Below are 23,418 nucleotides of genomic sequence, written 5' to 3'. Positions count from 1 at the left end.
CCCACCCACTCACTCACCCACCCACTCACTCACCCACTCACTCACCCACTCACCCACCCACTCACTCACCCACCCACTCACCCACTCACTCACCCACTCACTCACCCACTCACTCACTCATTCACCCACTCACCCACTCACTCACCCATTAACCACTCACCCATTCACTCACTCACCCACTCACCCATTCACTCACTCACCCACTCACCCATTCACTCACTCACCCATTCACTCACTCACCCACTCACCCATTCACTCACCCACTCACCCATTCACCCACTCACCCATTCACCTATTCACCCACTCACCCATTCACCTTTTCACCCACTCACCCACCTATTCACTCACTCACTCATTCACCCATTCACCCACTCACTCGTTCACCTATTCACCCACTCACCCATTCACCTTTTCACCCAGTCACCCACCTATTCACTCACTCACTCATTCACCCATTCACCCACTCACCCACTCACCCATTCACCCACTCATTCATTCACTCACTCACCCACTCATTCATCCACTCACTCACCCATTCACCACTCACCCACTCATTCACCCACTCACCACTCACTCAGTCATTCACCCACTCACCCATTCACTCACTCAGCCATTCACTCACCCACTCACTCATTCATCCACTCATTCACCCACTCACTCATTCACCCACTCACTACTCACCCATTCACTCACTCATTCATGCATTCATCCATTCACCCTTTTGCCCTTTCACGCATTCACCCCTTCACCCCTTCATTCACCCACTCACTCCTTCACCCACTCATTCATTCACCCTCTCACACATTCGCTCATTCACCCACTCACTCATTCACCCATTCACCAATCACTCATTCACCCATTCACCAACTCACTCATTCGCCCATTCACTCACTCACTCATTCACCACTCACCCATTCACCCACTCACTCATTCACCCACTCACTCATCTCATTCACCAGTTACCCATTCACCCACTCACTCATTCACCACTCACCCATTCACCCACTCACTCATTCACCACTCACCCATTCACCCACTCACTTATTCACCCACTCACTCATCTCATTCACCAGTTACCCATTTACCCATTCACCCACTCACTCATTCACCCACCCACTCATTCACCCACCCACTCATTCACCCACCCACTCATTCACCCATTCACCTATTCACCCATTCACAGATTCACTCCTTCACTCATTCACCTGTTCACCCATTCACTCATTCATGCACTCACTCAGTCACGGTCTCACCCATTCCCCAATTCGCCCTTTGACCTGTTCACCCATTCATCCATTCACCACTCACCCATTCACCAGTTCACTTGTTCACCCATTCACCTACTCATTCATTCAGCCACTCACCCATTCACCCACTCCCCCATGTATCCATTTATCCCCTCACCCATTCACTCACTCAATTCTTCGCACATTCACCCACTCGCTTACTTACCCACTCACGCATTTCAACATTCCCACAGTGGGTATGCACTAAGTGCTCGTGGCATGGTGCAGGCGCCTGGGTTGTTCAAGTGCACAAGGAGGAAGCTTCCCATTTCCAAGGCAGCTGGGTCTGGGAGAAAGGGGGAAGAATGAACCCAGGATCAGAGGAGATGGGGCATCCTTCAAGACAGTGGGACGGGCATTAGCCCAGGAGGAATCAACCCCAAAGGTGTACCAAGGCCCTGCAAACTGAAGCTCCTGTCTGTTCCCTGTGCAGAAGAAAGCCAGGCCACCACCTGCCTCCCTCCATGTCAGAGGGAAATGTTTTCATTAAATATTGATTGATTTGCACAAGCCTTGGGTTGTCTGGAGGGAAGGATAGAGAGACTTCTGCATGTAAATTACATTTTTCAGCCCTTCTTTAACCCTTTCCTGCCTAGGCACCTTGACACCTGTTTGGATTCCCCACAATGCTGGCAGGAGATCCCTGTGGGCTCAGGGCAGGAGGTCCCCCTGGGACTTGGGGCTGGAAGTGTCTAGCATCTCTTCTCTGCCATGGCCTTGAAGGTCTTCCGGGGCCACTCCGCCTCTCTCCACACTGGGTACTGCCTGCTCCCTCTTCTGCTGGATCAGAGATGCAGGGATGCCAGCACCCCCATCCCCTGGCCCAGGCCAGGGCAGTTGATTTCTGCAGACACAGACTCCAACTGCTCCCCAGCCAGGCCTTGGTGCCAAGTCTTCTGGGAAAGAGCTCACCTTTGGGAACACCAAGAGCTTCCGTCTTGACTTTTAAATGTTATAATCCTGCCTTGCTGAGCACGCTAAGACCCGCAGAAGCCCCTTCCAATTGGGTTCCAGCACTTGGGATCTGTGTCCTGAGGAACGGTGGGATGGGGGGAGGAGAGAACGGCTGGCACCATGAGCCTAGGTTTCCACATTTGTAAATGGCAGGATTACTGTAGCTTCTCTTAAAATTGTGATCAGGGTGAAATAAAGCCATGTGTGGCTAGCACAGTGCTGGGCAGATGACTAGTCACGAAGCAGCATTTTTCCCGACTGTGTGTGGAAAGAAGAAGGAATAATAAATGAGTGAGTGGGTGACAAATGAGTGGGGGAGGAGTGAATGAGTGTGTGAATAAATGAACGATTGAACGAATGGACCTATGGTCCTGCATGACCTTGGCTTTCCCTCAGAGGCTAACGAGACTCCTTCATTCAGGAGCTCTGGCCTCCAGGAGCCGCTCTGGCTCTCTTCGGCTGTCCCTTGGATGCTGGCTTCAGGTCCCCAGGTCCCTGCAGGTCCAGCCTCCTGTCCAGTTCCTGAGCTCCCTCCATGCTCCTGGTTCTGCATGTCACTCTGCTCCCTCTTGAAGGTCTGAACCTATCACAGGCCTGTATGTCCCTGGATGCCCTGCTGTGCTTGGGGCCCCTTCCCTTCCTGCCCCTCTGGCCTTTTTGACACCCTCACTGATGCCAGGGGGCTCCCAAAGCTGCTTTCAGGGATGATGCCTCCTCTCACTTGGTGACATGGACCCTCAGTAACCTGGGAAGTAGGCAGTACCTGCCCTGCCACCACTGTGCAGTGTGTGGGGGCTCAGGAGGCTTGCCGACACCTCCCAGCCATCTGTCCATTGTCCATCCACTCCTGCCTCCACTCCCCAAACTCAGCCTGGATTCCCCTGATAATTTGGATTTGACTGACTTCTGGAGTCCTTTGCAGAACTTTGGTTGGTTGGTTGGTTTTGTCTGCAGTAACTAGCTGAGATTGCCTTGGAATGCTACAGGGTCTGGTCTATTCAATAGTCACAGTGGGATTGGAGTAAAATGAGTTCACACCCACTCTGTCCAATTGTTAATTCCGCAGCTCCCATGGGCAGGTGGTGAGGGAGGCCCAGCCCCTCTTGTTCCTGCAAGGGACTAACAATGGCCAGTCGCGCTCACCATCATCCCTCACCTCTGTTCTGTGTCTGTTCTGAGAGCCTTGGCCTGTTCTCACTTCCCTCCAGCTTGTCTCCACCACACCTGCCCCTGTCTATAGCAGAGGCCCTTGCAGTCCTGCCAGGACTCCCAAAGCAAGGCCAGGACATGGATCTGAGTAGAATGCTGCATGTGCACACATGTACGTACACATGCGCAGACTCATGTGCCTACTTGCACACGCATGCCTGTGCTCACACCAACTCTGGCTGACGGGGTCACCAGATGGTCCTCTCTGGGTCAGTCCAGTTCCCTTCCTTTTGGGGCGAAACTTTGGAGGAAATCTTGAATAAGGTTTTGGGGAGCCAGAGCTTTGTGACTTCTTTATGTGTGAGCTCGGCTGAGCCCTCCCACCCTGGGCTTCGTTTTTCCTAGATGAGAAACGGAAAACTTGGACCCAATGACCTCTTCTATATCTTCCAGGTCAAACCTGTCAGGAGCCTGGGACTGCTGGTTTATCTTGGGCTTCAGCATCAGGTTCTGTGGGTAACAGGTGAGGAACACACAGACTTGCCTTCGGGAGCCAACCTCAGGGTATGGCAGCTCCACTTTTGGCTATTAAGCTTTTTGTTAATAGTCCTAAGAAACTCTAAATAAACAACACAAGCCTCCATTTCCCAATTTCTTAGTTTTAGACAGAAAAAATGTCACTTCCTATGGAAGCTGAAAAAGATGAATACCCCCAGCAGCCACTGATCACTCAGCTCCTGAGGCCCACGAGCGGTCCTTCTGCTCTGCGCGGGCAAGGTTTATGGTGCTCAGTTCTGTTTCGTAGTTACAACGGAGTCTTCCACGCTTTGTCTCTTTGCTGGGTTTTAAAATGGAAAACAAATAAATAGCATTCCACTAAAACGTAAATATTATACAGGGCAGAATTCTGCCTCTGGCCATGCTAGAGTAGCAGAGACTGGCTTTACCCTCCCACTTGAGACAACTAAGACACCAAGTAAAACGTATAAAATAATGATGCTGATAAGCTGAAAATCAGGCAGTGCAGGAGAGTGACGCCTGAGAGAGGAAGTGAAAGAGATGGTGCCTGTGGTGGTCAGTTTATTGCCTGGAGAGTATTTAGGACTCAGCCCAGAGCCAGTGGTTCCCTGAGTTGAGGAAGCAGAGTTGAGTGTCCAGAGCATAAGGCATCTAGAATCCTGGGAGCAGAGGATCTGGGTGGAAAAAATGCTTGGAAAGGAGAGAGCTAGCTGCACAGAGAGAGAGCTCCAGATTCCGCACCAGCTTCCCTGACAGCCTTCCACAGAGTCCTGGTCAGTACACGTATATGGAGAAGGCATCAAGGCCAGGGAAAGACCCACCAGAAAGGAACAGGGAGGAAAATCTCTGCAGCTGACACAGGGCTAGGAGTAGTTCAAGTTTCCACCAGCCAGAATGGCAAAATCTCATAGTACACAAAACATGGTTAGGGTACTTGGCAGGGCATGTCTCAGGTGGGGCATAATGAGCCCTCCTCTAAAGGCTGCTGTGGTCCCAACTATCAAAACTGACGTACAAGCCTCAAAAAAGAACAGTCAAAATAGTAAAATTAACAATGCCCCATAACAAAGTCCAAGCATGTTTACAGGAGTAAAAAAGAAAAAATACCCAGCAACCAACAACATAAAAATCACAATGTCTGTCAAGGTCACTGGACATGCATGCAAAGAAACAGGAAAATACAAGTCAAATGAGAAGAAAAAGTCCATCCATAGAAACAGACTGAGAAACAACACATGAACAAATTAGTAGAGAAAGAAATTAAAACAACTGTTTTAAATATGTCCCTTATGTTAAAGAAGATAGAGGAAGGCATGAGCAGGTTAAGGAGAAACATGGAGGATATAAAAAAAGATTGATACCAAACTTCAGCTGATGAGAACTGCAATTCTTGTGATGGGAAAAGCACTGAGTGGGATTAACAAGATATTTGACACTGGCAGAAAAGATTTGTGAACTTAAAAACATAGCAACAGAAACTTTCTACAATAAAACACAGGCAGAAAAAGTGACCTGCAGGAGAATCACAAATGGATTAATATATGTGTAATTGGAGTCCTGAAGGAGAAGTAGGGGATGTAAAATATTTGGAAAAGTAATGATGAAATTTTTTCAAGATGCTAAATAAACCCCAGGTAGAGGTAAAACATGAAGAAACTCCAGCAAGGAACACCACAATCAAGTTATTCAAAACCAGTAATCAAGGAAAAACCTTAAAAGCAAAGAAAAAAAAAGACATATACATAGTACAAATGTAAGAATGATACAAATTTCTTATCAGAAACAATAAAATCCAGAAGATAATGGATAAACACCTTTAAAATACAAAGGGGAAAAGCAAACTGTCAGTCTAGAATTCTATACCCAGAAAAAAAAAAACTTTAAAACTACAGCAAAATGAAGACTTTTTGAGACATAAGAGAGGTAAGAGAATTCATTGCTGTCAGACCTGACTTATAAGAAATATTAAATAAAGTCTTTTATGAAGAAGAAAAATAATAGCAAATGGAAATCTAGGTTCATTCAAATGAATAAAGAGTACTAGAAATGGTAAACTTGTGGGTTTAAGCATGAATGCACATAAAATATAGTAAAGTTCTTTAACATATAAATAATTGACTAAAGGAAATGTGATAACAGCATTGTGGGGCTGATCACATGTATAAAAAGAAAACGTATAATTCTAGAACACAGACTCTGGGACAAGGGAACTAGAATATTACTGTTATAGGAATTTTATGCTACACATGAAGGGTATAGTATTACTTATAGGTAGAACATAAGCTAAAGATGTATCCTATAAAACCTAAAGCAGCCACACACAAAAATGATATATAACCAATTATCCCACAAAGAAGATAAAACTAAATAAATACTCATTTAATCCTTTTTTTTTTTTTTTTTTTTTGACGGAGTCTTGCTCTGTCACCCAGGCTGGAGTGCAGTGGCCGGATCTCAGCTCACTATAAGCTCCGACTCCTGGGTTTACACCATTCTCCTGCCTCAGCCTCCCGAGTAGCTGGGACTACAAGGGCCCGCCACGTCGCCCGGCTAGTTTTTTTTTTGTATTTTTTAGTAGAGACGGGGTTTCACCGTGTTAGCCAGGATGGTCTCGATCTCCGGACCTCGTGATCCGCCCGTCTCGGCCTCCCAAAGTGCTGGGATTACAGGCTTGAGCCACCGCGCCCGGCCCATTTAATCCTAAAGAAGTTGGAAAAAGAGGAAAGAAAAAAAGCAGATGAGGGAAAAACGCAAATAGAAAACAACGAAGTGGAAGATTTAAACCCATCACATCGATAATCACATTAAAACTAAATACTATACTTGAAAGGCAAAGAGTGTCTTATTGGGACAAAAAGGAAAGAGCAACTCCATGCTAACTACAAGAAACCCACTTTAACGGTAAAACTACAGACAGATTCAATGTAAAAGGCTAGAAAAAATGCACCATGCTAATAATGATCAAAAGAAAGCTGGAGTGACTATCTTAATCACAACATAAGTATATTTCCTGGCAAATAATATCAGTGGTAGGTAATGTCACGATAGAGGGTCAATTCATCAAGAGGGCATAATAATCCTAAACTGTATCCATATAATAACATATATTCAAAATGCATGGAGCAAAAACTGGTCACACTGCAAATAGAAATAAATAAATTCACAATTATAGACAGAGGTGTCAAGTCCCTATTCTCAGTAATTATTAGAAAAATGTAGATAGAAAATTGGCCAAAAAAAAAATAGGAGGCTTGAACAACACCATCAACTACCTTGACCTAACAGACATTTATAGAGTCCTCCACCCAATAACAGCAGAATACACAATCTTTTCAAGGACACACAGAACATTTACCAGACTGACCATATTCTAGGCCATAAAACAAGTCTCAATAAACGGACTAGATTCAAATCAAATTCTCAGCCAAAATGGAATTAAATTAGAAATCAACAGCAGAAAGATATCTAGAAATTCAAAATACTTGGCAACTGAATAGCACACACCTCTACATAACCCGTGACTTGATGTATTAGTCCATTCTCACGCTGCCATGAAGAAATACCCGTGACTGGGTAATTTATAAACAGAAGAGGTTTAATTGACTCACAGTTTTGCATGGCTGGGGACGCCTCAGGAAACTTACAATCATGGTGGAAGGCACCTCTTCACAGGGCGGCAGGAGAGGCAATGAGTGTCAGCAGGGGAAATGCCAGATCCTTGTAAAACCATCAGATTGCGGAAACTTCCGAGCTCTCCTCTGCATCCGCAGCAGCCGTCGTCCCGTGGAGGAGTGCGCAGCCCAGGCGAGGCAGGAGTACGTGCCCATAGAATGCCCAGGGGCGACGAGCTGTCCTGAGCCCCTCTGGTACAGCCACCTGCCTGTCCCATACACCCTGCCCACCACGGAGTCCAGAGGGAAATCGGCCAGCAGCCCCAAGCCTGACACCGAGGTGCCCCAAGGCCACCACCGAGGCCAAGGTACCCCTGGCAGCCGATGGGAAAGCCCCCTTGACCAAGCCCTCGAAGAGGGAAGCCCCCGCTGAGAAGCAGCAGCCGCTGGCAGCCCCTAGCATGGCAACTGCCAAGAAGACCCCGGCCAAGGCAAACCCCATCCTTCTCAACAACTACAGCAACCTGAAGCCGGCCCCCACGACCCCCAGGGTGCCCAGCAGTGCTGATGCAACCCTGGAGCCCAAGGGTCCTGGGGACGGGGCGGAGGAGCACGAGGCTGCTAGTGAGGGCCTGGGGACCGAGGTCCTTGGTCCTGCAAGAATTTGAACTCCCTGCTGGTGGCTGGAGATGTGGCTGTGGCAGCCACAGCCCTGATTCTCGGTGGGGTCTTCCTGGCCCAGAAAAAAACATACCTGCGGTCCAGGCGTGGGGCACAGAGCCACTTCCTGTACAGACCTCAGGAAGCCAGTGCATGCAGAATTCACCCTTATCTACGTGTACACACGCACATTCATTACACATCTACATATACCCCCAACACACGCACACAATGGAGAGGACGCCTGCGCCCATCCTTGCTGATCCAGGACTTCCCCAACTTCCAGGGCAGAAGGAACCCAGGCTCCGGGGTCCACAGTGCCGGCTTTCGGGAGAGGGTCTAGCTGGGGGACTGCAAAAAAAGCAATGGACCCTGTGTGTGGCCCTCCAGCGGCTGGGTGATCCTCGGCCCCCACCGCTGGTCTCTGAGTGTAGGTGGGGGTGCTGGGATGGGTTCTGCCTGGGCCTGGCCCTTGTGGGGACATTAAAGGGTGGACATTAATGGTTGAAAACACACACACACACACACACACACACACAAACATCAGATTGCATGAGACTCACTTATTATCACAAGAACAACATGGGGGAACCACCCCCATAATTAAATTACCTTCACCTGGTCCCACCCTTGACACCTGGAAATTATGGGGGTTGCAATTCAAGGTGACATTTTGGGTGGGGACACAGAACCAAACTATATCTCTCAAATAAGAAATCAAAAGAGAAATTGGAAAGTTCTTTGAGTTGAAAATGAAAACACAACATATCAAAATCAGGGAGATGCAGCTAATGTATGCTTGGAGGCAAATTTAAGCACTAAGAACCCATGTTATCACAAAAAAGAAAGGTCTCAAATCAGTGACCTACGTTTTCGCTTAAGAAACTGAAAAGAGAAGAGCAAATTAAACACAACGTAAGCTGAAAAAGAAAATAATAAAAATAACAGAAATCAATGAAAGAGAAAAGTAAAAATTATAAGAAAAATCCAAGAAAGTAAAAGCTAATCACTTTAAACTATCAATTAAATTGTTAAACTTCTAGTCAGTTGATGAAGAAAAAGGTAAAAAGGCACAAATTACCAATATCAGGAATGAAAGGGTGGGGGTCACCAAATATTTGCAGTCATTATAAGGAAACAATGGACTGTTGTGAGCCACTTTTTTCTAATAAATTTGATAACTTAGATGAAATAAGCAAATCCCTTAGAAGCCATAAACTATCAAAGTTCACTCAAGAAGAAATAGATAACATGAGTATCTAATAACAAAATCAAGTTTTTTATTAAAATCCCAATGACAAAAAAAAAAACTATAGGCCCAGGTGGTTTTCATGGTGAAGTCTAACAATATTTAAGGAAAAAATAACAATTCTACACAAATCCTTCCAGACAATGAAAATGAAGAGGTACTTTTTTTATTCAATGAAGAGAACTCTACTTTCCTACTAAATCAAACAGACCTAAGAATCAATGATGAAAATATTCTTACCAAAATTTTAGCAAATCTAGTTTATCTGCATCATGACAAAGTGTAGTTTATCTCAGGAAGACAAAGTTGATTTAACATTTGAAAATCAATAAATGAATTTTATCGTAGTAGTGGACTAAAAAGAAAAATGCACATGATCATCTCAATAGAAAAAGCACTTAGTAAAACCCAACATTGAGTCATGATTACAAACCCTCAGAAAACCAGAGAAAAAAATCAAAAGTCCTTATAGAATAAAGGCCATCTACACAAATAACAACAACAACAACAAAAATCTATATCTTCCTAAAATTGAGAACAAGGTAAAGATACCTACTCTCACTACTTTTATTAAACATTGTACTGGAGGTTCTATCTCATGAAATAAGGCCAGAAAAAGAAATAAATCAACTAGATTGGACAGAGCAACACTTTCCTTATCATCTGTGTAGACCAGCCCATGGAATCCATGAAATAAAAGCTACTAGAACTAGTAAGTGAGTTAGCAAAGTGTCAAAGTTCTAGATTAATATACATAAACTAATGATATTTTTACATATAACAAGCAATCAGAAATTGAAATTTTAAAAATGTTATCATTTCCAATACCATTAACAAATATAAAATTGTTAGCCATAAACCAATAAAACATGTGTAAGACTTGTACATTTTAAACTACAAAACATTGCTGAGAGAAATTAAAGAAGACCTAACTAAATGGAACATGTACCATGTTCATGGATAGGAAGACTTGAAGTTGTTAAGCTATCAATTCTCCCAAGTTGAGTTACGGATCAGTGGAATCTCAATCAAAATTCCAGAAGGATTTTAAAAATGAAAATCAATAATTGAACTTTATGTTTTATATGGAAAATAAATGAAGGACCTAGAACAGTGAAAATAACTTTGCAAAAGAAGAACAAAGTTGGAGGACTTATTTATCTGATTTGAAGGCTAAATGTAAAGCTATATTAAAACAGTATGGTATTGCCATAAATATAGACAAGTAGATCGATGAAACACAATAGAGATTCCAGAAATAGACCACATATATAGAGCCAATGGATTTTTGGCAAAAGTACAAAGACAATTCGATGGAGAAAGTATAGTCTTTTCAACAAATGATGCTGAATCCCCAAAAAAGTGAACTTTGATTCATACCTCACAGCATATACAAACTTTAATTCAAACGAGTCATAGACCTTAAACTATAAAATTTTTAAAAGAAAATAGAACAGAAATCTTTGCAACCTCGGATACAACATCAAAAGCATAATTCACAAAAGAACAAATTGATAATATGCACTTCATCAAAATTAAAAACTTCCACTCTTCAAAATACACTGTTAAGAGAATGAAAAGACATAGATCAAGAGACTGTATTTTTAAATCACATATCTGTAAAAGACTTCTATGCAGAACATATAAAACTCTCGAACCTCAATAATAAAATTCAAACATCCAATAAAAAGAGGAACAAGGCTGGGGGCGGTGGCTCACGCCTGTAATCCCAGCACTTTGGGAGGCCGAGATGGGCGGATCACGAGGTCAGGAGATCGAGACCATCCTGGCGAACACGGTGGAACCCCGTCTCTACTAAAAATACAAAAAAATTAGCCAGGCGTGGTAGTGGGCGCCTGTAGTCCCAGCTTCTAGGGAGGCTGAGGCAGGAGAACGGCGTAAACCCAGGAGGCGGCGGAGCTTGCAGTGAGCGGAGATTGCGCCACTGCACTCCAGCCTGGGCAACAGAGCGAAACTCCGTCTCAAAAAAAAAAAAGAGGAACGAAAGATTTGAAAAGACACTTCACCAACGGAAATATTGATGGCAAGTATGATCATGAAAAGATGCTTCATATCATTATTCAATAAAGAGATGCAAATTGAAACCACAAGGTGATACCACTATGCACCTGCTAGAATGTGTAAAATTAAACAGACTGACATACCAAGTGATGGCAAGGATGCAGAGAAATTAGAAACCTCCTACATTGCTGACGGGAAAGTAGAAATGGCACAACCACTTTGGAAAACAGTTTGGCAGTTTATTAAGTAGCTAAATACACCTACCACATGATCCAGCCATTCCGCTCCTAGAGAAATAAAAGCATATGTCTATATAAAGGTTTGTATGCAAATGTTTATAACAGCTTTATTTGTAATAACCAAAAGCTGGAACCAATCCAAATGTTCATCAACTCGTGAATGCATTAACAAATTGCGTGTATTCATAAAATTGAAGACTCTTCAGCCATAGAAAGAAATGGATTGTTGACACTGCCAAAAACATGGATGAATCTTAAAATAATTTTGCTGAAGGAAAGAGGCCAGACCCCACAAAAGTATGAGGACATACACTATGCTTCCAGGTATATAAAATTATAGAAAGTGCAAACTAACCTATGATAACTGAAAGTATATCAGTGGTTGCCTCGGGACAGGCTGAGGGTGGAGAATTGGAGGGAAGGATTACAAAGGGCACAAGTAGAGACTGGGGTGATGGATATGTTTATTATCTTAACTGTAGTGATGGTTTCACAAGCATAAACACACATCAAATGCATCAAATTTTGCACTTTCAATATGTGCGATTTGTTGTATGTCAATCATCCCTCAGAACACTGTTTTAAAAAGAAATACTAAAATTAAATTGTAAATTATCAAAGAAAAAGATAAACACTAAAAGCACTTTTTAAAAGGTTATAACTATAAAGACACTCGGATTAGACTGAGAGCAAACTTCACAGTTGCAACAATCATGACCACACACAGTGGAACAATATATTCTAAGTGCTATGAATATAATCATCAATATGGAATCTATGCCCTGCTGAACAGTGTTCAAGAGATAGTACAAAATGAATGCATTTAAAAATTACTTATTTTAAGAAATTCACACACAATATTGTATGTATTTATGTGATGTTTCTATACATATGATGTATAGTCATCAGATCAGGATAATTAGCATATCTATCATGTAAAATATTGATCGTTTTTTGTGTTGGGAACATTCAATATCCTCTCTTTCAGCTATTTGAAAATACATATTGCTGACTGTAGTCATCCCACAGTACTATAAAACATTACACTTATTCCTCCTAACTGCAATTTTGTGTCCTTTAACAAATCTCTCCCTATATCCCCCTTCTCTTTCCAGTCTCTAATAACCTGGGTGCTACTCTTTACTTCTATGAGATCAACTTTTTAGCTTCTACATATGAGTGAGAACATGTTTAACTTTCTGTTCCTGGCTCATTTCACTTAACACCGTGTCCTCCAGGCTCATCCATGTTGCCATGGCAGACAAGACTTCATTTTTTATTGCTGAATACTATTTCACTCTGTGTGTGTGTGTGTGTGTGTGTGAAATTACATTTTCTTTAGCCATTCATTTGTTGACGGACACTTGGGTTGATTCCATAGCTTGGCTATTGTGAATAGTGCTGCAATGAACAGGGAGTGCAGACAACTCTTGGATGTACTGATTTCCTTTCCTTTGGCTATTTACCCAGTAGTGGGACTGAGAGATTATATGCTAGTTCTATTTTTGGTTTTTTGAAACTCTATATTGTTCTCTATAGTGGCTGCACTAGTTTACATTCCCACTGATAGTGTATAAGAATTTCCTTTTCTCCACCTCCTCACCAGTTGTTATTTTTTGTATTTTGACAATAGCCATTCCAACTGGGGTGAGATGATACCTCACTGTGGTTTTCATTTGCATTTATCTGATTATTAGTGATATTGAACTTTTTCCATATATTTGTTAGCCATTTGCATGTCCTTTTGAGAACTATCTGTTCAAATCATTTGCCCATTTTTAATTGTTTTTCTTTGTTTTTTTTTGTTTTTTGTTTTTTTTTTTGCTGTTGAGATGTTTGAATTCCTTGTATATCCTAGATATGAATCCCTTGTTGGATTAATAGTTTGCAAATATTTCTCACCCTATGCAAAAGTTAACTCAAAATGGATCAAAGACTTAAATGTAAAACCTGAAACTATAAAAACTACCAGAAGAAAACACAGGGAAAATGTTTTACGACATTGGTCTCAGTAAAGATTGTATGAATAAGACCTCAAAGCACAGGCAACAGAAGCAAAGATAAACAAATGAGATTATATAAAACTAAAAAGCTTCAGTACACCAAAGGAAACAATCAACGGAGGGAAAAGAGAGCTGACAGAATGGATGAAATGAAGACTTTTAGAACCAAAACATCCAGAGAGATTGTCCCACTGAAGACCTACACACAACACCGCACTAAGAGGTATACTTTGACCAAAGTAAATTGAACCTGGGAAGATGGAATAAGATACATGAAACTTGGATAAGCAAAGAAAATGCAAGATAATACAGGCAAATCTAAAGGAGCACTGAATGTGTAAAATAATAATACTGATAACTACTAATGCAGGTAAAAAATACTACTGAGCTAAAAACCTTATAGAAAACAAACACTAACTTAGATTTAAGGGGAACAACAGCCTCTTAAACTAAGAATACAGAAAAAATTTTCTTATCCTGATGAAGATGATTAAACCCTATAGACAATATTACCTTTAATTGTAAAATTCAGCACTGCTGTAAAATCAGCTCCATTTTTATGCCTCATTGGGCTAGAGAGCCTAGAAGCACATTGTGAGAAGAAGAAAACATCATTACAGGGTCTAGGAAGGAAAAAAAACTAAGCTATTACTGTTTGCAGAGCATTTTTGAAGAGGAAATTCAAGATAATCTAGAGACAGCGATTAGAATTAACTAGAGAGCTCAATGAATTCCAGGATATAAATTCAGCATAAAAATTACTAGCAAAAATTAGATGAGTAATATAAGATTCTGTTAACAGTGAAAAAACCCACAAGGTTTCTAAAGATATGTGTAATGATGTGCAAGAGCTTTCTGATAGGAGGAAATGGGTAAACTTTGTTGGAAGGCATGAAAGAAGACCTAAGTGAACAGAGAAATGTACCATGTTCATGAATGGGGAGACTCAATCATGATGAAAACTACAATTACATTGATGTAAAGATTAAGTGTATTTCCAAAATCTTGTTCCAAAATTAGTTTTTCACGCTGATTTACAAAAGTAACATACAAGAGCAATGAGCCAAAAATAGCCAAGACATTCCTAAATATAACAGTAAGAGAACAAAAGGATATCGAGACTTATTTTATAGAGCTACAAGTCTTAAGAGAGTATGATATGGTTCAGGGATGGGTAAATAAAATAATGAAACTGAAGCTACAGCTATAAAAAGACCCATGATTATATGTGAACTTGATATATGATGGGGGCATTACCCCTCAATAAGGAAGGGGCTCACGACTTGGCATGCGGTGCTGGAGCAACAGAAAACAAATTCATTAAGAAAAAATGAATCACAGGTAGGCCAACACCTAAACGTGAGAATACAAAGCTGTAAAAGATAACATGAGTTGATACCAATATCACAAAACATGAGGGAAAGTTTGAGGTATCAGACACATTAAAATTTAAAATTCTGTTCAGAAAGGCACCATCAACAAAGCCAAAAAATTTACAAGCCTCGGTCTGAGAGGATATATTTGCAATCCACATGACCAATAAAGTATCGCTACCCAGATCCATAAATAACTCTGAAAATCAATAAGAAAAAGGCAAGTGACCCAATGGAAAAATGAGCAAATGATAAGAAACAATAAATAGCAGGAGAAAACAATGGGCAATAAATATGTGAAAAGAGGCTGAACATCCCTGCTAACACTGAGAACACAAATTAAAACAACTAGATGCCATTTTTCACCCATTAGAGTGTAAAAAATTAATAAGTCTGATACTACTGAGTGTTGCCATGAATCTGTGGAAATGGAAACTCCGTCTGTTGCTGGAAGGAGTGTAAATTGGTATAACCACTTTGGGCAGCAACACAGCAATACTTAATAATAATGGTAATGATATTGCTAATGGTTAATACTTATTGGACATTTATAAAGTGCCAGGCACTGTTAAAAGCTAGCGTGGAAAGCTGACAACACACATTCCCACAAGCCAGGGGCTCTTCCTGCAGTGACCTGGCCCAAGGACACCTGCACACGGCACCAGCAGACACAAGCAAGGCTGCTCATGGTGTGGTGGGAAAGCAGAACTCATTTACAAGTTCCTGAGTGGGGAAGGATCAGTAATCTATACCTCATTGACGTGATGGAGCATTCTTCTCCAGTTAACAGAAACACACTGAATTGATGTCTATCAATATAGATAAATTTCCAAAACTTGATGTGAGTGAAAAAAGCAAGTTGCAACAATCTTCATACTATTTTGCCATTTACGTCAACTTTAAGGCACATAAAATATTGTTGGTGGATGCAAGCATGTGATAGAAAAGTATTAACTTGTAGGTGGGAAATACAGACACCAGCCCTCCTCCATAGTGAGCTGACAGCTGGCTGGGGAGCTGCTGGGGCCCTCCATCCATCCATCTGTCCATCTATCCACAGAAGCCAGGCCATCTCCAAGGAGGGAACACCAGCTAAGGGAAGCAGGAGCCAGCCTTGAGGAGCTGGAACCTGGAGGAAGGTTAGTCTAGGAATTCAAGGACTTACGACATTTGAAATCTACTAACATTGTAACTTTCAGTATACATTAAAAAGTCAGGAAACAGTAGATGCTGGAGAGGATGTGAAGAAATAGAAATGCTTTTTTTTTTTTTTGAGATGGAGTCTCTTGCTCTGTCGCCCAGGCTGGAGTGCAGTGGTGTGATCTCGGCTCACTGCAAGCTTCAGCTCCTGGATTCATGCCATTCTCCTGCCTCAGCCTCCCGAGTAGCTGGGACTACAGGCGCCTGCCATCATGCCTGGCTAATTTTTTGTATTTTTAGTAGAGATGGGGTTTCACTGTGTTAGCCAGGATGGTCTCGATCTCCTGACCTTGTGATCCGCCCGCCTTGGCCTCCCAAAGTGCTGGGATTACAGGCGAGAGCCACCGCGCCTGGTTTTAAGTCTTTGCTATTGTGAACAGTAACGCAATAAACATACGTGTACATGTGTCTTTATGGTAGAAGGATGTATAGTCCTTTGGGTATATACCCAGTAATGGGATTGCTGGGTCAAATAGTATTTCTGGTCCTAGATCCTTGAGGAATCGCCACACTGTCTTCCACAATGGTTGAACTAATTTACACTCCCAAAATGGGAGTGTAAATTAAAGACAGTGTGGTTGGAAGAACAAAAATGCACACAAAACCTGTGCAAGGAAAACTAAAACTTTATTGGCAGACACAAAAGAAACTTTCTGAGTAAATGGAGAGACATATTCTTCTTGAATGAGAAAATTCACGTTATAAAGATGTCAATGGTCTCCCAAAGTGATCGAGATGCGCCATGGAATCCCAGTCAAACTGCAATTACATCTTTTATGGAATTTAATGCACAGACTGAAATTCAAATTCATCTGGAAAATAATATGCTTGGTAAACATGGTTTCCGGGGGCGGCGGGGGGAACAATGAAAACTGGTCTTGCAGACCAGGTTCAAGTTAGAGATCCCAGAAAGAAACAGATGCACCTCCGTGCAGTGAGGTACACTGGGACAGGCACATCCCAGGGAAAGGGCAGGGTGGACGATGCAACACAGGCTGGAAACCAAACAGGCTTCCAGGGGACAAAATCAAGGGAGATTTCCAAGTCACAAACACAGGTAAATTATGTGGATTAAGGAAAGACATCTAAAGATCTACAAACACAAATATAAAGAATGCTTGATTTCACTGGAAATCAAAGATGTTGATGAGAGTAATAATGAGAAATTGTTTTTCACCCATAAAACTGGGGGGTGGGGAAGATAAGGATTAAACCTTCTAACAATGATAAAAGTGTAAGAAAAACAGGTATTTGGCTGCGCGGCTGGTGGTGAATACTTTTTACAACCTTCTCAGAAAACAATATGGAAATGTCCACCATGAAAGAGCAGAGAAAGCCTCTTTGCGGCCTCTGCTGTAGTCGGGGACGCCTGCCTGAACACAGAAGAATCATCCACAGCCATGCTAGTTGCAGTCATTTTGGTAATAGAAAAAAAAAAAAGAATTAGAAGGGGAAGAAAAGAGCAGCACCTTAATTCTTCTCCGGCAGAGGAGAGCTTGTTACACAGCAGCATCGCCCACAGGACAGAAGCCTCTGCAGCCATCAAAGAAAATGAGGTCGAGTTATGTGGGCCCATGTGGAAAACTCCCGGGACATCGTGTTAAATGTAAAAAGCAAGTTGCAGACAACGCATGAAATATGTATGACTCCATTTGTGAAAAAGCAGCATCGCTAGACAAAACTGTGTATTTTATTTCGTATGTACACACGTGTGCAGATCCATGTAAAGAAAGCAGTCCAGACGGTGGGGCGGGGTTGGAGATGCAGCCCGCCCTGCTTTGTGTCTAGATACCTCGGCATGCTTGGCGCCCCCCAGGCTCGAGGTCATGTGCTCCTGCCATAATTTAAACAAATGCCTGAACAGCAAAAAGAAATTAGAATAGCCAGCTGGACCTGGTCTGGAGGGCAAGAGGAAGGGGCGGTGCGGAGAGAAGGGAGACCCCCTGACCAGGCGGTGTCTTAGGGACCAGAGAGGGGTGAGGCCCACGGCGGTCCTGGGGAGCGGCCTACGTAGAGTTTGTCCCCAGTGAACAGGAAGCAGTGGCCAGAGGGACGGGGAAACCCAAGAGAGTGTGGGGTGGGGGAAAAGGCCAGGGAAGCCCCAGGCTTCCAGGAAGGGCCTGGCGGGGAGGCAGTGGGGAGGACGGTCGGGGGTGCAGCAGGAGGCCGGCGCCGCCTTGGGGAAGAGGCTCAGGGCGCAGGGGAGCCCCAGGATCCAGGGAACTGCGGAGGGAAGGGGAGGAGCAGGGCGTGGCTGGAAAGGCGGTGGGACAGGGAGGGGTAAGCTGTGCGGCTGCCTGGTCCCCTGTGGAGAGGAGCCCTGGGAGCTGCGGGAAGAGCCGGGACGGAGAAGGCTCTGGGCGGGGGGCCGGAGGAGGGCGGGGAGGGCGGGGGCTGTCCCTCCCTCAGCAGTGGGGTTAGCGAGGCCGGGCTGGGTGCTCAGGCGCCGAGGATGGGCCCGGTTGGAGGCAGAGAAGGCGTGGCTGTGCAGGGGGAGGCGGCGCCCTCTCCGCGGGGTCTGGGGTCCCGCAGCGCCCGGGGCCGTAGCCGTGAGCGAGCGTGGGTGGGAGCCGCGGCCTGGGTCCGTGCGCCCTCCCGGCTGCCCAGACGGCAGGTGCACCAGGGGGGCCTACGCGCATTTCCAGCGCGAGTGAGTCCAGGGTCCTCGGCCTGCAGGCTGAGCAGCGAGGACAGCGGCGAGGGGGCTCCGTGGCACGGCCTGGCGGGGTCACCGCGCACGCCTAGGCCCCGGGAGCCAGGAGACTCAGCAGCCGTCGCGCGGGGCTACCACGGCCCTCCAGGCGCCTGTGCCACCGACACGGAAAAGGGTGAGCTACGGAGCGCGGGGTGTGGACCGCCACGCCCCTCCCGCCAAGGCCACCCCGAGCCCAGGCTGCCAGGGCGGCATCCCCAGCCTGAGACCCGCGCAGCAGCCGCCAGGAAAGAGCAATAGACCGCACTGGGTTTCCACCGGTTAGATGCTCAGATGCTTTGTTACCGCGGCACGAACTACCCCACCCCGAATGTGCGTGGGTGACGGAGCCTTGGTCCATAAGGACCCGTGTGGGCAGTGGCTTAGGGTGGCTTAGGGTTCCCCAGAGACACAGAACCAGCAGGACACACACACAGTCCTGCCTGCATCTCAGTGATTCCAAGCACGGCCCTCACACACAAGGTCTATATCCCATAAGATTATAACGCAGCGGAAAGCCTCTATGGCTTAGTGACGTCTTGATGGTCCTGATCTTAGGCTAATGTGTGTGTTCATGCCTTACTTGTTAACAAAAAGGTTTAAAAAGTAAAAAAAAAATTTTAAATTAATAGAGAAAATCTTATGGAATAAAGATCTTTAAAAAACATTTTTGTACACCTGTACTTGTTTGTGTTTTAAGTTATTGCAAGAGTCAAAACGTTAAAAAATTACAAAGTGGATGAAATAAAAAAGGTACAGTAAGATAAGATTAATTTATTATTTAAGATATAAAAAAGTTTTAATACATTTAGTGTTTATAAAGTCTACAGTAGTGTACACTAATGTCCTCGGCCTTCACAGTCACCTACACTCATTCATGACTCACCCAGAGCCACTTTCAGTCCTGCAAACTCCATTCTTGGGAACAGCCCTGCGCCAGTGTGCCATTTTTAATCTTCTATGCCATGTTTTTACTGTACCTTCTCTATATTTAGATATGCCATTACTTGCCATTGTGTCACCTACTGTGTTCAGCACAAGTCACACGCTGTACAGGTTAATAGCCCAAGAGCCATAGGCTGCACCCTGCAGCCCCAGCGCATGGCAAGTGGTACTGTCCAGGTTTGTGAGTGACCTCTGTGATGCTTGCAGAAGACGAAATCACCTAACCACACATTTCTCAGAACACATCCTCATTATTAAGCAACATGTGACTGTGTATGTCTGTGCCGTGTGTGTGTGTGTGTGTGTATAAATGAAGAGATTTGTTACATAAATTGACTCACAAAATTATAGAGGCCAAGAGGTCTGAAGCCCCAAGGGCTGCTGCCTGTGAGCTGGAAAACCAGGAAGGCCAGTGGAGTGACTCCACCTGAGTCTGAAGCCAGAGAACGAGCATCACTGAGGTCCGGTGGCAGGAGAAGGCGGTTGCCCCAGCTCAAGAGGAGATGGACGATGTGCCCTGCCTCCGCCCTTCAGTTCTATCCGGGCCTTGGGTGGATTTGATGACGCTGGCACATATTGGTGAGGGCAGATCCTCTCCACCGGTTCAAATGCTAATGTCCTCTGGAGACACCCTCCCATGGACAAAGAATATTTACCAGCTACCTGGGCTTCCCTTAGCCCGGTCAAGCTGATGCATGAAATTAACCCCACAAGTCCACTCTTTGTCAACTTAGCATCCATACAAATCTTCAACTATATTTAATCTCCAATAAATACAATCGGATCACAGTTCTGCCTAATCTGATACAACTGTCCTACATAGAACCAAAAACACACTAATTCCTTTCCCAAAAGAGTTGGTAAAGTCCTTGAGGGATAGTCACTTTTCTCCTGATGTCCCATAACATAAATACCAAGATGTAAAATTAACAGTGCTTAAATACTGACACAAAGTTGTTACATTTTATGCTACATGATAAGGAGATAACAGAGAAAACAAATATATTTGGTTAATACATGTATATATTCACGCAAACATATAAGTTACAAAACAAGGAGGAAATTCTGACAATGACAGTCCTTATTTCTGCCACTGGCCATGTAGTTGTCACTGGTATTAATAAACCCCTTCTTCCAATACCCAGTCCATATCTCCTTACCCTTAGCAAGTGCTGCAGCTGGCCATGGTTCTTTACTGGTGGAGTGAGCCAAAACCTTCATTCTCGAAAGGTGTGGGCCATGAGAGGTCCTGCCTGAATTGTATTATTGTGGTTTCCAGTGACTTTAATCACAGAGCATGGCAGTGCCAAGACATGCCTGAGGATCTCCCGTCTCCCAGACACACTGTTCCTTCCCTCCATGGTGGAGCGCAGTCTGATTTCCCCTCAGTATTCTGATCAATCACCCCGACCAACGCCGTTATTCCCCTTTCAGCCTGCTGACTCTGAGGCTTGAGGGCCCCAAAAAGGCTAACTTTCAATTCAATGGGATCACTGTTGTGTTTCCTGGTTGAAGCATTTCTGCCTCTGGAACTAAGACCCATAGGCCAGCAGAATACAAAGTTGCAGGGAGCACCTGGTCCCAGCCCTGCCAGGTATTGCCATCTAGTTGGTGCTATAATTGAGCTTCAAAAGGCCATCCCACCATTCTATCACACCAGCTGCTTCAGGATGCAATATGAGCATCGTTGCACTTCTTTGGCTGTGAAGTGAGTTCCTCGATGAGAAGCAGTGCGGTGTGGAGCACTGTAACAGCAGATAAGGCATTCTGTAAGTCCATGGGTGGTGGTTTTTCCAGTAAGGACAAACCGCTGCCCCTTCCATGCTGGAAGCCATCCAATGCAATCAACCTGCTACAAGTAGCTGGCTGATCGCCTAGGAATGGTGCCATATCAAGGGCTTGGTGTTGGTCTCTGCTGCTGGCAGATTGGGTAGTCAGCAGTGTCCAGAGCCAGGTAGGTCTTGGTGAGTGGGAATCCATGTTTCTGAGCCCATGTACTACCTCCATCCCTGCCACCATGTCTGCTTAGTTTATGAGCTCATTGGACCATGACAGGGGTGGCTTGGGCAAGAGGCTGACCAGTGTCCACAGAAGAGGTCATCCTGTCCACTTGATTCCTAAAACCCTCCTCTGCTAAGGTCATTCACACACGACAGACATATTGTCATGATTTTGGTCCATTCTGAGAGACCTATCCACATATCTTTTCCCCCAAATATCTTCGCCACCGGTTTTTCCAATCATTCTTTCCATGTCCCTGACCATCCAGCATAAACATTGAACACAGCCCGTGAATTAGTCGGTCACCGCACCACTGCCCGCTGCTCCTTCCAAGCAAAGTGCACAGCCAGGTGCATGGCCCACAGCTCTGCCCAGGAGGACTTCCCTTCCCCACTGTCCTCCAGGGATGTCCCAGGGAGGAGCTGTAGTTCTGCAGCGTCCACTTTCAGATGGTGCCTGCATATGGGGCAGAGCCATCTGTAAACCAGGCCTGAGTCATCTCTTCCTCTGTCCAATGATCATGAGGAGCTCCCCAGGAGGCCACAGGCACAGGCTGGGAGAGAGGGTCTCAGCTGAGCAAGGCAGTGGAGCAGGGGTGGGGACCGTGGGCACTTTGGCCACTTCATGTAACCTACTTGAGCATTCAGGGTCTTGTTGGACCCAATCGCATACGTACCACTTCCATTTGAAGACACAGTGTTGCTGTGCATTCTTAACTTTATGGCTTGGTGGGTCAGATAACACCCTCTGACACACAGACGTCTCACCAATAAGTGGAGAGTAGTTGCTACTTCTTGCTCACTAAATCCAATCAGCATAATGTCCTCGATGTAACGCACCATGGAAGGGAAAAGCAACCAAGACTCCTGCAGACAAAATTATAATGTAAAGCTACAGAGCTGATGGGACACTGTCCCTGAGATGGGACAGTGAATGTGTATCGCTGGCCTTGCCAAAGAAAACTGCTTCTGGTTGACCTTCTGAACAGGGATGGACAAAAGGCATTTGCTGGATCAATAGCCATGTACCAGGTAACAGAGGATGTGTTAATTTGCTCAAGCAACGAAGCCACATCTGGTACAGCAGCTGCAATTGGAGTCACCACCTGGTTAAGCTTGTGATATTTCAGCCATTCTCCGAGATCCATCTGTATTCCCTACAGGCCAAGTCGGAGAGTCGAATGGGAATGTGGTGGGGATCACCAGCCCTGAACCTTTCAAGTTCCCGACGGTGGCATGAATGTCCACAGCCCTTCCAGGAATCTCCACAGCCCTTCCAGGAATGTGGGATTGTTTTTGACTTACAGTAGTCACTCCTTATCCTTGGTTTAATTTTCCACATTTTAAGTCACCTGCTGCACACTACAAGATATTTTGAGAGAGAGAAATCACAATTGCATAGCTTTTATTGCAGCATATTCTTCTAATTGTTTGATTTTATTATTGTTGTTAGTCTCCTACTGTGCCAAATTTATAAATTAAACTTTATCATTGATATGTAAGTATAGGAAAAAAC

The 23,418-nt window shown here is 44.4% G+C and overlaps 1 pseudogene; it reads left to right on the top strand.

Annotated features, from left to right (window-relative positions):
* Positions 1–8,522, top strand: part of LOC105518542 — an 11,626-nt pseudogene extending 3,104 nt beyond the window's left edge.
* The last annotated feature ends 14,896 nt before the right edge of the window (positions 8,523–23,418 follow it).

The sequence above is a fragment of the Colobus angolensis genome, unplaced genomic scaffold (assembly GCF_000951035.1).
Source record: "Colobus angolensis palliatus isolate OR3802 unplaced genomic scaffold, Cang.pa_1.0 Scaffold32, whole genome shotgun sequence".
Lineage (NCBI taxonomy): Eukaryota > Metazoa > Chordata > Mammalia > Primates > Cercopithecidae > Colobus > Colobus angolensis.
Note: the sequence above shows the minus strand (reverse complement) of the source record. Positions and strands in the feature narration are given on the sequence as shown.